At 39.2% G+C, this 15652-nt stretch overlaps 1 protein-coding gene across 5 annotated transcripts in view; it reads left to right on the top strand.

Annotated features, from left to right (window-relative positions):
- The window catches only part of IP6K1 (inositol hexakisphosphate kinase 1), a 57170-nt gene that overhangs the window by 13320 nt on the left and 28198 nt on the right, over positions 1 to 15652 (top strand). The window lies entirely within an intron of this gene.

Below are 15652 nucleotides of genomic sequence, written 5' to 3'. Positions count from 1 at the left end.
CTGGCTAGGGCGAAGTAGCAGGACTAATACAGGAAGAGCGCACAGAGGAACAGCTGCTCCCCCTGGGGCTGGCACAGTGTGCGCACCACCCTCCCGGGCTGAGCCCCCAATCGTGGAGGCAGGGTGACCGTGTCTAACTAGATGGAAATCTACCCTCTAGGATGGTGGAGAGAGCCGTTGGTGGCACGGTGCCTTTCTGGAAGCAGTCTGTCACAGAGGTCTGTGACCGCAGCACCAAAGGCAGCTGCAGCCACGATGTGTGGCAGTCGGGTACCGTGGGAGCGGGCTGGGTGGGCGGCCTGTTGAGGCCCATGCTGGAACCAGGTGGAGAAGCCTCTTCCTTCTGCCTCGCCTCTCCAGTGTCCTCTGCTGACAGCTTGACGTCATCAGCTGGCCGAGGAACAGTGATCGGTTCGGCTCCATTTCTGCAGAGCGGCGATGATGGCTGGATTTGGAGCCAGGAGCTAATACATTGGTAACTGACTGATGGGCTGCCATTTGTCAGGGCTGTGTGAACAAGTTACTAATAATTTATATCCTTTGCCACCACCTCATGTGTTGACTTTGTCTAATACAGGCACTGATTTAAACTGCTGGTCTGTGCTAGCCAGCGATAACTTCTGCTGAGTTTGTTCACCGTAAGTTAGTTTGGCCTGTTCAAAAATGCCCTACAAATGGGATAATACTGTGTGTACTCTTGGGTGAGGCTGCTTTGGTACAGTATAATGTTTTGGGAGTTTACCCGTGCTGGTATCTTATCAGTAGTTCACTCCTTTTTATTGCTGTGTAGTGTTTCATTGCATGAACATTTCAATTTGTTTATCTGTTCTCTTGATGGACGTCTGGGCTGTTTACAGTGTTTGACTTAGGATTAAAGCTATGAACATTTTTGTACAAACGTTTTCTGGGAACATACACATTCATTTCACTTGGGAATAGAATTGCTGAGTCATGGGGGAGATGTATGTCTAGGTTATAAGAAACTTTTAACACCTTTTTCAGAATGGTTGTACCATTTTGTGCTCACGCCAATAGCGTATGAGAGCTGCGATTGTCCCACATTCTCAGTAACATGTAGTGTGTTGTCAGCATTCTTAATGTTAGCCATTTTTGTGAAAGTCTGATGGCATCTTGTGGTGGTTTTGGTGGCATCACTCATAACGTCGAGTACTTTTTCCTGTACTTACTGGTCATTTGTAGATCTTCCTTTGTGAGATATTTGCCCAGAGCTTTTGCTCCAAAATGAAGTTGTTCATTTTTTACTTTTATTATTGAGTTTTAGAAGATCTTTATATATTCTGGGTTCATCAGATACATGATCTGTGAATATTTTCTTTTAGTCCATGGTGCCTTGTCTGTTTTCTTATTTGTGTATTTTAAATATCAGAAGTTTTCAGTTTTGTTGAAGCCTGATTTAATCAATATTTTCTTTTATGTTTATTGCTTTTGGTGTCCTGTCTGAGAAACCCTTGCCTACCTCTAAGTGTTGGAGATTTCTCCTGTGTTTTAACCTAGAAGTTTTATAGTTTTAGCTTTTACATTTAGGTGTCTTATTCATCTTGAATTAATTTTTGTGTATTGTATAAAATTGGGCTTGAGGTTCATGTTTCCCCCCATACATATATATATATTGTCTTGTTCTAGCACTAGTTATAGCACTATGTGCTAAAAAGACATGTTATCTCATTGCTCCAAAACCTAACAGTTTAAAAGAGCAAACATTTTTTTTTTCACCTCAGTATGTGAGGGTCAGAAATTAAGAACAGCTTAGTGGGGTGGTTCTGGCTCACAGTCTCTCCTGAAGTCGCATTTAAGACGCCTTCTGGGCCTGTAGTCATCTGATGGCCTGCCTGGGACTGGAGGATCTGTTTTCAAGATGATTTAACGGCTTTTGGCAGGAGACCTCAGTTCGTAGACTTGGGGGCTTTCTGAGCGTCCTCATGGCATGCAGTCATTTCCTCTAGTGAATGATCCAAGACAGAGTCAGGGAGAAGCCTCCTGTGACCTAGTTACATGCTGTCATTTCTGCTGTATTCTATTCATTAGGACTGAGTCACTAAATCCAGCCCACACTCAAGTAGGTGCGAGAGGGGAGCTCTATCTTTTGGGGGAATGAATGTTGAGAAATTTGACATAGTTTAAAGTGACCACAACTTTCCCCATTTGTTTGCCTTAGCACTTTTGTCAAAAGTCACTTGAGTGTATAGGTATGGACCTGTTTCTGGGGTCTCTGTTTTGTTCATTGTTCTTATATGGATGCCAGTACCCCACTGCTGTAGCTTTTTAGCAAGTCTTGAAGTGAGGTAGTGGTATTTGTCCAACTTTATTCTAACTATTCTAGACTGGTTTGGGTATTTTAGTTTTTTTGTATTGCCATATACATTTTAGAACTAGTTTGTCAATTTCTGTGGAAAAGTCTGACATTGTGGTTGGGATTCCACTGACTCTACAGATTCCATCTGGGAAAAATTGTCATCTCAACAACACTGAGTCCTCTGATCTGCACGTGTGGCATAGATCCCCACCTAGCCTCACCTGTGATCACTCTCTGCATTTTTTTGTTTTCAATGTGAGAGTCTTTCACATATTTTGTTAAATTTATTCCAAGATATTTGATTCTTTTAATGCTGTTGTAAATGAATTCTTGTTTTAAAAATTACAGTAAAATACACAACATAAAACATAAAACTTACCATTTTGACTTTTTAAGTGTACAGCACAGTGGTGTTAAGGACACTGATCATGTTGTGTGACCCTTATTACTATTTCAAGAACCTTTTTCATTATTTCAAATAGATGCCCATTATACAATATGCCCCATTCTCCCTTCCCCCCAGCCCCTTGTAGCCTCTAATCTTTTTTCCATTTCTATGGATTTACTTATTTTAAATATTCTGTAAAAGTGAAATCATACAATTTTTGTCATTTGGTGCCTGACTTATTTCACTTACCATGTTTTCATGCATCATCCATGTTACAGCCTATATCAGAATTTCATTTTTTATGACCAAATAATACTCCATTATAGCCATATACCCCATCTTATCTATTCATTCATCTGTTGATGGACATGGGTTTGTATGCACCTTTCGGCTATTATGGATAATGCTGCTGTGAACATGGGTGTATAAATACCTGTTGGAATCTCTGCTTTTGTTTCCTGTGGGTAGGAGTGGAATACCTAGGAATGGAATTGCTGAATCATATGGAAATTCTCCAATTTTTTGAGGAACCACTATACTCTGTTCCATAGTGGCTGCACCGTTTTACATTCCTGCCTGCAGTGCTCAAGTGCTCCAGTTTTTGCACATCCTTGCCGACTTTGTTTTTTTAATAATTGCCATTCTACTGGGTGTGAAGTGCTATCTCATTGTGGCCTTGATCTGCATTTTCCTAATGACTAATGATGTTGACCATCCTTTCATGTGTTTATTGGCATTTGTGTATCTTCTTGGGAGAAATGTCCAGCCAAGTCATGAATTGGATCGTTTATTTCTTTGTTGTTGAAATGGGGGTTCTTCGTATATTCTGGATATAAATCTCTTATCAAATGGATGACTCGCAGACATTTTTTCTCCCATTCTGTGGGTTGTCTTTTCAGAATCTTGATAATGTCATTTGATGCACAAAAGTTTCTAATTTTGGTGAAGCCCAGTTTATCTATTGTTGCTTTTCAAAAGCCTGTGCTTTTGTTGTGGTATCCAAGAAATAATTGTCCAATCCAAGATCATAAAGCCTCCGCTCCTCCTATGTTTTCTTCTGAGTTTTATACTTGTAGCTTGTAAGGTTAGGACTTTGATCTGTTTTGAGTTAATTTTCGTATATGATGTGAGCTAATGGTCCAGCCTCACTCTTTTGCTCATGTCTCTTTGGTTCTTCCAGTGCTGTTTACTGAGAAGACCATCCTTTCCCCATTGAATGGTCTTGGTACCCTTGTCAAAATTCATTTGACCATATATGCGAGGGTTTATTTCTGGGCTTTCTGTTCAGTTCCACTGGTCTATATGTCGTACCACATTGTTTTGATTATTGTAGATTTGCAGTAAGTTTTTAAACCAGGAACTGTGATGCCTCCAATTTTGTTCTTCAAAAATTTTGGCTATTCAGGGTTCCTTGAGATTCTGTATGGATTTCTGGATAGGTTATTCAATGTTTGCAAAACCACCATTGGGATTTGAATAGGGATTACTATTGTGCCCAAAGTCGCAAATCCCAGAAGACCACCAAGGAGCCAACACGGATGCAAAAGCAAAGAGCCTTTATTCAAGCTAGTTCGTGCTCAATCTCTCATCTGCACCAACACAGTGGCAAGATGCCAGAGAAAGAGAGCGAGTTTCAAAAACACAAAGGTTTTATGGGGTTCTGGGGTGGTTGGTGGGGTGATGGTTGTGGCTCTGGCTGATTGGTTGGATCTAAGGTGGTGGGTGGGCTCCTTGCTGACTGGAGAGGGGAGAGAGAGAGAGAGACAGAGAGAGACCAAGCTCCGATTGGCTGAAATAGGATCTGGGTCCTGATTGGCTGAGGTAGGATCCGGGTCCCGATTGGCTGAAATAGAATCCGGGAGCTTGCCCTTTCAATTACATTCAGTCTGTAGATCTCTGGGTAGGACTTTTCAGCTTAACAATATTAAGTCTCCAATTTATAAACATGGGGGATGTCTTTCCATTTATTTAGATCTTTCAGCAATGCTTTGTAGTTTTCAGAAAACAAGTCTTTACCCTCCTTGGTTAAATTGGTTCTTCAGTGTTTTTAATTTTTTTTGATAATACTGTAAATGGTTCGTTTTCTCAGTATCTGTTTAGGATTGTTCATGGATAGTGTATAGAAATTGATTTTTGTGTGGTGATTTTATATTCTTCAAATTTGCTAAATTTGTTTATTAGCTGTAAGAGTGGTTTTGTGTGTATTTGTGTAATTTTAGGGTTTTCTGCATGTAAGGTCATGTCATCTTCAGCAGATAACTTCACCTCTTCCTTTCCGATTTGGATACCTTTTACTTTATTTTGGTTTTTTCCTCATTGCTCTGGCAAGAACTTTGCTTGTAATTTCTTTTATCCCTTGGTTAAGTGTATGTTAATTTCCGTATACTTGTGAATTTTCCAGTTTTCCAGTTTTATTGATTTCTAGTTTCATTCTGTTGTGATTGAAGAAGATCATTTCACTATTTTAAAAATTACCAGACTTGTTTTTTGGACTAATAGTGATTTATCCTGGGGAATGTTCCTTGTGCAGTTGAAAAAAATATGTCATTTTGCTGTTGTTGACTTAAGTACCTATATATGTCTGTTAGGTCTAATTGGTTTATAGTGTTGTTCAAATCTTCTATTTCCTTATTGATATTCTGCCTGGTTGTTCTGTTCGTTTTTAAATTGGCATATTGAAGTTGCCAACTATTCTTTTTTTTAAATTGAAGTATAGTTGATATACAATATTATATTATTTTCAAATATACAATACAGTGATTCAACAGGTACACATATTAAATTCTCACCCCAACTAGTGCAGTTACTGACAGCATAGAAAGATGTTATAAAACCATTGACTGTATTCTTTATGTTGTACTTCCATCCCTGTGACCAGCTTATGATTGAGATTTTGTGCCTCTTCATCCCCCTCACCCACCCCACCCACTCATGGTAACCACCAGTCACTTCTCAATGTCTGTGATTGTACTGCTGTGTTGTTTTGTTTTTAGCGTCCACATGTAAGTGAAATCATGAAAAATCAAGAAAATCATATTTGTCTTTCTCCACCTGGTTTATTTCACTTAGTGTACTACCTCTAGGTCCATCCATGTTGTCAGAAATGGCAGGGTTTCTTTTTTTATGGCTGAATAATACTTCATTGCATAGTTGTACCATATTTTCTTTATCCATTCATCTGTTGGTGGACACTTTAGTTACTTCCACATCCTGGCTGTGGTAAATAATGCTGTAGTAAACAGGGGTGTGTACATCCTTTTTAATCAGAGATTTTTGTTTTCTTCAGGTACATTCCAAGAAGTGGAGTGACTGGGTTGTATGGCATTTCTGTTTTTAGTTTTTTGAGGAATTTCCATACTGCTTTCCACAGTGGCTGTACCAGTTGACATTCTCACCAACAGTGTAGGAGGGCTCCGGTTTCCCTGCATCTTCACCAGTGCTTGTTCTTTGTCTTTTGGATGGTGGCCATTCTAACTGGTGTGAGGTGAGAGCTTGTGGTTTTGATTTGCATTTCCCTGAGGATTAGCCATGTGGAGCATCTTTTCATGTGCCTGTTGACCATCTATATTTCTTCTTTGGAAAAATGTCTATTCATGTCCTCCATTCATTTTTTAATTGGGTTATTTGTTTTTTTGGTGTTGAAGCATGTGAGTTCTCTATATATTTTGGATGTTAGCCTCTTAGCAGATAAATCGTTTATTAAAATTTTCTCCCATACTGTCAGATGCCTTTTTGTTCTGCTGATTGTGTCCTTTGATGTGTAGAAGCTTTTTAGTTTGATATAGTCCCACTTGTTCATTTTTTATTTTGTTTCCCTTGCCATGGAGGTGTGTCCAGGAAAAAATTGCTCATGCTTATGTTGAGATTTTTGCCTTTGTTTTCTTCTAAGAGTTTTATGGTTTCATGTCTTACATTTAGGTCTTTGATTCATTTTGAGTTTACCTTTGTATATGGAGTTATGCAGTGATGCAGTTTCATTGTCTTGCTGTCCAGTTTTCCCCACACAAGTTATTGAAGTGACTGTCTTTTCCCTATTGTATATTCATGGTCCCTTTATCATATATTAATTGGCCATATATGTGTGGGTTTTTATCTGGCCTGTCTACTCTGTTCCATTGATCTATGTGTCTGTTCTTGTGCCAGTATCATACTGTTTTGGTTACTGTAGCATTATAGTAGAACTTGAAGTCAGGGAGCATAATCCCCCCAGCTTTGTTCTTCTTTCTCAGGATTTCTTTGGCTCCATATGAATTTTAGGCTTATTTGCTCTAGTACATTGAAAAAATGTCACTGGTATTTTGATAGGGATTGCACTAAATCTGTAAATTGCTTTGGGCAGGTTGACCATTTTGACAATATTAGGTGTTCCTATCCATGAGCATGGGATAAATTTCCATTTATTTGTGTCTGTAGTTATTTTGGTGAGTGTCTTGTAGTTTTCAGAATACAGGCCTTTCACCTCCTCGATTAGGTTTATTCCTAGGTATTTTATTCTTTTTGATGCAGTTGTAAATGAAATTGTTTTCATGGTTTTTCTTTCTACTATTTCATTTTTAGTATATAGGAATGCAACAGATTTCTGTATATTTATTTTCTATGTTGCCACTTTGCTGAATCTAATACTACTTCTAATAGCTTTTGGGTGCAGTCTTTAGGGCTTTCTGTATATTGTATGTCATCTGCAAATAGTGACCTTTTACGCCTTCCTTACCGATGTGGATGCCTTTCATCTATCTCATGTGATTGCTGTGCCTACGACACCAGCTATTCTCATAGAACTTTTCCCCCTTCTGTCAATTTTAGCTTCATATATATTGTGGCTCTGTTGTATGTGTACACATTATAATTGTTAGTCTTGCTGTATTTAGCCTGTCATCAATATATAAATATACTTTGTTTTTTGTAACCTTTTATGATGCAAAGTCTATTTTATTTGCTGTTAATATATTCACCCCAGTTCTTCTTTGGTTACTACCTACATGAAATATCTTTTTTCATCCTTTTACTTTCAACCTCTTTGTGTCTTTATGTCTAAATTGAGGCTATTGTAGACAGCATATAGATACATCATTTTTTAAAAATCCATTAATGGTTGATCTCTGCCTTTAGTAGGAAAGTTTTGAGTTTTGTCCACTTATATTTAATGTGATTACTGATCAAGAGGGAGTTACTTCAGCCACTCATCTGTTTTCTGTCTTATATGTTTTTGTTCCTCAATTCCTCCACTATTGCTTTGTGTTTGTTATTTATGTGATTTTTTTGTACTGTATCATTTTGATTCTCCTTTTTCTGTCTATTTTAAAGTTATTTTCTTAGTGGTTACCTTGGGGATTAACATAACTAGCTTGATAACAACCTAGTTTGAATAATACCAAATTAGCTTCATTAGTATATAAATGTTCCTATATACCTCTACCCTCTCTCTTTTTAACATGTATGTTTATATTGTTAGAACACATCTTTTTACATTGTATGCCTATTAACACTGGCTTATTAATAGTTATATGCATTTGCTAAATCATATAGGAAAAAGAATTTACGAACCATACCAAATGTATAAGAATACTGACATATATCTATTTAGTCATGTTACCAGCATTGTGTATTTTTTCTTATGGTTTTGAGTTGTCCTTTCGTTTTAGCCTTTAGCTTTTCATAAGGACAGGTTTACTGGTAATAAACTGTGAGTAAAATTGTAACATTTCCAGAATATCTCGCCTGGCTTTGGTGCATTTGCATATCCTCAGGGGTGGAGAGAAGTTCATCTCCATGTCAGTGGGTCATAACTTGGGCAACTGAGGGTGTGTCTGAACCTGAGAGGTTAACAGGAGGGGCTGGCTTGCTTACTTGCTTCTTCCCGAACAGGGGAGAGAGATGCACTGGACTGTAGTTTGTAAGCAATAAAAGGGTTTTAAACTTCATTTCTCCCTTTGACTGATTTTGGTTTTTAGAGGTATTTTGCCCTGGGATTTCCTCTCCCTGGACTTAAATGAACTCCTTAAGTTTTTGTTGTTTGGAAATACCTTAATTTCTCCTTCATTCTTGAAAGATACTTTTGCTGGACATAGTATTCTTGGTTGACAGTTTTTTTTCTTTCACAACTTCAAATATGTTATCCCACTGCCATTTGGAAGATTCTGAAGAGAAATCAGTGGTCAGTCTTCCTGAGAATCTCTTGTATATTATGACTCAGTTCTCTTGCTGCTTTAAATATTCTTTGTCTTTGGTGTTCAACACTTTCATAGTGTGTGTGTTTTTTTAAATATGTCTTGATGTGGGTCTCTGAGTTGATCCCATTGGGCTTCTTGGACCTTCCTTTATGTCTTTCCTCAGATTTGAAAAGTTTTTAGCCATTACTTCTTGAAATACTTTTTCTGCCCTTTTTTCCTTTATTTTCTGAAAGTCTATAATGCATATATTGTTACATGCGGGTCCCTCAGGCAATTCACTTTTACTTATTCTTTTTTCCTTTCAGATTGAATAGTTTCAATTATCTTACCTTCAGCTGCACTGACACCTTGTGTGTGCTCATGTCTGCTGTTGAACCCCTCTGCTGAGTATTTCATTTCAGTTATTGTACTTTCCAACTGTAGAATTTCCTTTTGGTCCTTTTTATGATTTCTGTCTCTCTCTTGTACTTTCATTTTGTTTATACATCATTTTCCTGAATTCCTTGATCTTCTTTAGGCCATTGAGTGTTGATTTAACATCTTTAACTAGTAATAATTAGATCTTTGCTTCTTCAGAGATTTTCTTTTCTTTTTTTGTTAAATTCTCTTTTTCCTATGAATAGGCATTTTCTGTTTCTTTGTGTGCTTTGTAGTTTTTTGGTAAAACTACATTTGAATATTGGGGTAACTTTAGAAATTCTCCCATTTCTCAGGGATTGCTAGTTTTTGCTCATTAAGCACTAGAGCCCTCCACTTGTGACTTTTTCAAACTAATTTTGGAAGTGTGTATTCCTTATTATGTGTAGTCATTGAAGTTTCTGTTCATTTATCTCTGCAGTTAGATCGTGACATGATAAAGATTTTCTTAAATGTTTGCTCCTCAAATGGGGAAAAACAAAAAGAAGTATTGTCTTCTTAAATCCCCTAGAAGCTGCTTCAGCTTGTGGATGTTGAATATAATGGTCACCATCCCCTACCTGCTCCTCAGTAATCAAAAGCAGCCATAATCAATGAGAACACACAGCCCTGATACTTAAAGGGCAAGGGCTTTATTGCCCTCTCAGTTCCCAGCAAGCTGCACCAGGAATGAGGTTGGCTCTCGCACAGCTGCTTGCTGTGGAGCTTGGGGGTTGGGTAGCTGCTTCACAAAAAGCTGGAATTTACCAAAATTCACCATCCTCTTCATTAGGACACTCATGTTTTTCAGCTAGAATCCAGAGTTCCAAAAGTGTTCACACAATTTCTGCCAACTCAGTAGTTATTGGGTAGAGGGGCTGGATTTCTGGAGCTTCCTACTCTGCCATCTTCCATGAAGTTTTTTTTCTTTAATTTTGTTTTCTAATTATTTGCTGTTTAGCATATAAAATTATAATTGACTTCTGCAGATTAGACTTGTATCCTGTGACCTTGCTAAATTCACTTACTGTAGAAGTTGTTTTGTAGATTCATAAGTATTTTTTATGTAAACAGTCATGTTATCTATCGATAGAGAAAGTTTTATTCTTTTCTGGTCTTTATGCTTTTAATTTCTTTTTGTTGCTTTATTATGCTAGATGATAAAGTGTGTAGAAATGGTGAGAATGGGCATCTTTGCCCTATTTTAATTATATAAGGGAAATGTTCATAATTCACAATGACTATGATGTCAGCTGTATTTTTTTTTCATATATAAATGCTCTTTATCAAGTGAGGATGTTTCCTTTCTAATTTTAGTTTGAGTTTTGAAATCATGAGTGGTGAATTTTGTAGAGCTTGTTTATATTGAGATGAGTATGTGGGTTTTCTCCTTCTGTTAATACGATGAGTTACATTGATTCAGATGTTTAATCAACCCTTGTACTCTCCACTTTGTTGTGATGTATTATTATTCCTTCTACATATCATTAGATTTGTCTTGCTAACATTTTTTTAAAGGATTTTTGTTTCTATGTTCATGAAGGGTATTGGTCTATAATCTTTTTCTTTCTTTCCTTTTTGGTTAGGTTCTTTTTAAAGTTTTATCAGGGATACCTGACGTATATATCAAACAAGTTGGAAAGTGTTCTTTTCTGTCTCCATTTCCTGAAAGAATTTGTACATATTTATGGTATTTCTTCCTTAAAGGTTTGCTGGAATTCACTAGTGAAACCATATGTGTCTGGAGTTTTCCTTGTGGAAAGATTTAAAAAAAAATTTTTTTTTATTTTGGTATCATTAATCTATAATTACATGAAGGACATTATGTTTACTAGGCTTGGAAAGATTTTTTGTATAAATTCAATTTTCCTTGTAGATCTAGGGCTATTCAGATTTTATATTTTACCTTGTGCCAGTTTTGGTGAGTTGTATTTTTCAAGGAATTTGTCCACTTTGTCCAAGTTGAATTTACTGGTATCCAGTTGCTCTTTTACCATTACTATTTTCTCAATGTCTGTAGGCTCTGCAGTGATATCCTTTTTTTCATCCCTAGAAGTGGTAACTTGTGTGTTCTCTTTTTATTAATCAGTTTCTCTAGAGGATTTACCAACTGTATTGATATTTTTTCCAAAAAATCTACTTTTGGCTTTAATTTTCTTTTTTTTCTATTAAGTTCTTATATTTTTTACTATTTCCTTCTTTCTACTTACTTTGGTCTTTTTCTAGCCTTAACTAGGTCATTAATTTTATATTTCTAATACTTCTAGAACTAAAAAATTTTGGCATGTTTTAGCTTTATCAGTATTGTATATTCTTAAGTGTTTCTCATATATTACCTCGCACTGAAAAGTACATAGTTTAAATAGTCTCAGATCTAACTTGTTGACAAGGAAAGTAGTTGAATTTTGGTGTACTACAGGCCACACAATTTGTTTATCATGGGATTGACGCTTGCTTTCAGGTCGAGTTCTACTCTTCATTTTTTTTATTTTTATTGTTTTTATTTTGGTATCATTAATCTACAATTACATGAGGAACATTATGTTCACCAAGTCCCCCCACATGCCCCATTAGTCACTGTCCATCAGCGTCTTTATTTTTTTAAGATAGTTTCTGATGCCCAGAATCCTGAGAGTTTTGTGTGTTAAGGCTGTTAAGTTCCTATGTCACGTTACATCCAGAAAAGGAAGCTGAGAGAGGACAGTGGCCAGGAGCCCACTCCTGAGGAGTGATGTTTCTTTGGAGACACGTCTACGCATTTCTGAGCTGGGAAATTGTTGATGGGCAGGTGAGAGTGAGTCTCCACCTGCCCGGAACTGTGGGGTGTCCATAAGGTGGATAGAAGTGCTTTCTAATCTTTAAAGTAGTAATTCTTGTATTTTACTGAAGGGTAGAAGACAGATGGCATCTAATCTTGAAGCCACCAAACTCTGTTGCATTTTGTGAGGCAATAGGCAGGCCATTCCCCGCCTCTGTTCACACACCCACCGTCGCCCTGCAAGTTGGATCACTCGCTTCCAGGTACCTACAGAAATCTCTCTCCACATGGTGGGTGTACACATGTGTTATTGTGTGGCCCCAGTGTTGTGTGGTTCTCAGTGGAGGGACTGCTTATCAAGGTGGTACCCTGAAATGTCCTTGTATTGTTTTCTTGGTGTCTTACTGTGTAAGGAATTCTGTGTGGGCCTTGATGGGGAGCTGGTCTTACAGGAGGGCAGTGGTGTAGGATACCAAGGATATGATCCTTGGAGCAGGCTGTCCTGAAAGGGTGAAACAGCAGAGACACATGTTGTGGTGAGCACCTCATTGTATCCCTAAGTGTAGTTGGACACAGCTCAAGGTCCATGTCTGAGGGATTGATCTTTGATTATATTTTTTAGATAATCTGCATAGTGTGAGCATCAAGGCATTTAACTATGTGATTTCACCATCCAAGGGAGAGCCTCTGCATTGAGGCCATCTCTCAGTTTTAGGAGTGTGGTGACCCTTGGTGCCTCTTTTTAAAATACTACAGAACTCAATGTTTTAAAACCCCTTTGGAGTTCTAATATTTGTGCTATCTTTTTAGATACTATGGGAAAAACGAGCTGTTCTGTGGTTGCATAATTTCAGAGTATGGAGATTTTTCTCGCAGGCTAGTGATCATCTTTATTGGGGTGCGTTCCAACTGAGGACCCTAAGCTGACGAGAGAGCAGCTCGGGGATCTGCCCGGAGCTCCGGCTTCACCTCAGCTGGGCGCACATTCTTGTTCCACACTCTGCCTCACTGATAGCAGGGCACATGTGACTGGCCCACATGGCAGTAGCAGACTTATGCTGCCATGATCTCCAGTTATAAACCTTGGGTGAAGGGCAAGAATTACTGTTCTTTGTTTTTGTTCTGAAACTGTAGATTTTATTCAAAAGATGTTATGGCGAGAGAAAATCCCAAGTAGGGAGGTGTCTACCTCGGTGTCCCGGTCACCGTGGTGTGTGTTATCCTCTGCTCCGTCGGTCGGCCTGCCCCCACTGTCCCTGGCTTCTGTTGGTTGCACTACAAGAGGGTGGAGGGGAGGCGCAGGAGGTAGTTAGCAGCCCTGGGAGAGACCCGGGCTGTGGGCTAGCCTTGCACACCTTTCCTTCAGGTGGGCAGAAGCTTCTCTTGTCAGCGATGGGTCTTCAGTGGGATTGATGGCATGAGATAAGAAGTCCAGGAAGCTCCTGTGCTGTATTTCAGCATTGTTGACAGTCTCATTTTAACTCTTCTGTGGTTTTGTGTTCCTTTTAGAACATTATGTGTGTATTGCTAGGTTTGACTTGTTTAGATCAGCTGTAAGTGTGTGATTCAGGTGTGGCTCAGCAGACTGAGTCTTCAGTCACAGTGTAAAGTACTCCTGTGGCTTTTTGGTACGGAACATGACAACCGCTGCGTCATGGAAACCTGCTCCTGTGGCTTCTTGTCAAGGAACACGTGGCACAGTCGTGGGCAGACCGTGATCCTGGTGGCTTGTGGGGCACCTTTGTTTCTTGTTTTGATTTCCCTTGTGTCATGTTGGACCTGGGTTCTTAAAATTCTGTCCTTAAACATCCTTTTTCCACTTTTTTAGCATGGTGTGGGAGACATTTTCAAAAGGATCTTTACTAAAAATACATATTGGGAAAGTACAGCTTCTAATCTTTAGAAATCCAGTAGAAACAGGAAAGGGTTTCACTGAAATCTGTCATCTCTCTTTGTCCTAAATTAGTTCTGTCCTGACTGTTTTCTTGACAGGCCAGTGTTCCTGGAGCCTCCCGCCAGGTGTCCTCTCCTCCTTGCTCCTGTTTGCCCTTTGCCCCTGGGGCAGGACCCAGAAGTCTAAGCAACCCCTCATCTCTTCTCTGAGGACAAGCAGCAGGATGGATGCCTTGACGTCTTTTTTTCCCCTTATTTCAAACCTCCAGGGTGGTTCTAGGCCTCTGCACACGTTTCTGGTTTCTGGGTGAGGCATGTGCCAGTCCCTGATAGACTCAGGTGGGGAGCCCTGCTTCACCTCAAGAACATTCCCTGTGCTTCCCTCCTCAGAGGAGAGGTTTGTGGGCATCTGCCTTCCTGAACAGTGCTCACGGGGGCGCCGGGCACAAAGACTGTGTCTGCTCACCCTCCTCGGCATACCTTACCTGCAGCTGCGGTGCTGCCGCGGATGTTAAAGCGAGGATGGGCTTCACCGAAGGAGGCGGAGGCAGGAGGTCCCCTTGGTCATAGGCTTCAGAGAACAAACATGCTTCCATGGTAGAAACTACTTCCTATAGTTTCATAAAGTCCAAAGCTGTGCAACCAAGCTTTGTGTTTTTTCTGTTAAAGTAACTTAGGAGTCTCTTGTGTTCTTGTCAGCTAAGAGTGATTTTGCTCTTTTTCCATTGGGTGGTATCAGAGAATAAAAAACAAACCAAAGATACTTTATTGACAAAATTTTACTTAACATTCCTGACTTAAGTTCAGATTTAATTTTTTAAAAGCTAAATACGTTTCAAAGGTTTTTTTAAGGTCACGATACTTTGTCATTATATTTTTATGCTTAAGTAGGCATGTTTACTTTTAGAAGAGCTAGTAGAACTATTGGATCTATGAACCAGTTTGTATGAAGTTCTGAGGAAATTTGCGAATATGCCTGTGCAGCGGGAAGGCACCAGGGCGCTCCTCCTTATGGAAAGGCCCCCGGGAGCCCCAGGCGGTTCGTCTGCGGCTGTAGAGTGGGATTCTGACCAAGTCTCTCCGAGTGCGCGTGCGCTGACTGCATTCTGAGTGTGTGTCGGTGCCTGCTGCCTGGCAGACGGGGTGACCGGCTTCCGTGGTGCTCTTGCCGAGCACTTAGCGCCTTCCTGGGGCTTAAAGTGTCCTGACCTCGTTCACCAGCGTGTCTGGTTGCGATTTCTCTCTCTTGGCCAGGGCTTTTATTCACTGCCACTTTATAGGCGTGCTGTTTTGTTGAATTAAAACGAATAAACAAGAAAACTACTTACATCTCCTGGATATGGTTCAAGTTCTTTGATATGGCTCATCCTTTGTAATTTAGATTGTCTGTGTGTTGCCTTTTGCCCCCCTTTGTTTCTCTTTTGTGTCATTAATAAAAAGTCTAATCCTCTTCCTGTAATGTAAGCTTTTTCCTTCCATGTCTTGTGTAGTTTCTGTTGCTGCTGTTCATGTCTAGGTACATTTAAACCTGTTTTTCTTTCATATATCAAATCTTTAGATTTGTTTTTAGAGTCAAAACACAGAATTTTGCATTCTCCTTATTTGTTGCTTTGGAATTGTGTACCACGGCCAACATACTTTGTTCTCTGTGAAGCCACGTTACCTTTTTGTTCTGCGTTTGGTAGCCCTAGGTTAGAAGCCTGTACACTTTTTTGATTTACAACCCTAATAGT

Source organism: Manis javanica, chromosome 3, assembly GCF_040802235.1.
Source record: "Manis javanica isolate MJ-LG chromosome 3, MJ_LKY, whole genome shotgun sequence".
Taxonomy (NCBI): domain Eukaryota; kingdom Metazoa; phylum Chordata; class Mammalia; order Pholidota; family Manidae; genus Manis; species Manis javanica.
Note: the sequence above shows the minus strand (reverse complement) of the source record. Positions and strands in the feature narration are given on the sequence as shown.